Source organism: Arachis ipaensis, chromosome B04 (genome assembly GCF_000816755.2).
Source record: "Arachis ipaensis cultivar K30076 chromosome B04, Araip1.1, whole genome shotgun sequence".
In the NCBI taxonomy this organism is placed as follows: Eukaryota; Viridiplantae; Streptophyta; class Magnoliopsida; order Fabales; family Fabaceae; genus Arachis; species Arachis ipaensis.
Window position 1 is genome coordinate 128,358,424 of NC_029788.2, and position 654 is coordinate 128,359,077.

The 654-nt window shown below is 40.1% G+C and overlaps 1 protein-coding gene across 1 annotated transcript in view; it reads right to left on the reverse strand.

Annotated features, from left to right (window-relative positions):
• Window positions 1-654, reverse strand: part of LOC107637320 — a 10,462-nt gene that overhangs the window by 4,096 nt on the left and 5,712 nt on the right. The window lies entirely within an intron of this gene.

The window sequence follows — 654 nt, forward strand, 5'->3', positions numbered from 1 at the left end:
AAGACACCGACGCAGTTAGAAGAAAGGGGCTCACTGCAGCTAACGACGGCGAAGGGTTGAGCAGCAACAGCAAGAAGCTGAGTAGCGACGACGAGCAGAGCTGGGCCAATGGGCTGCAGAGAAGAAGACTTTGGTTTTTTTTGGAGTCTGGGTTGATCAGTGAATTTCTGAATGGAGGTATAAACAAAAATCCTAATCTCTCTCTATATATATATATATTCCGGCGCGAGTAGGGATAAATACACCCTAAATCCGACCCAGTCCTGTCTCGGATTGGGTTTAAACCCATCCCGATCAAGTATATAGGCGGATCGGGCACTCGCGAGTTTGGATACTCCTACCATCCTTATCGTTAAACCATTGAACCTATAATAATTGACTATGCTTTAAATTGCCGTAGGTTTTAAAATAAACTGCAGCTATTCGACGCATGTGTTATAGTGACATGCATAGAATAGGAACATGAAAACTCTTATATACATAGCCTTGGAGAGTCATTCACACACGTAGCATAACGTTCATAATAGATTCTTGATTTCTTTATTAATAGGCAATTGGTAAGAAGAATCAGATTTTACAATAGGAATAGAAGAAGGATGTCCAAATCTTTTATGATATACATCTAAAGAAGTGCAAATTGAAACAAGAATGGTA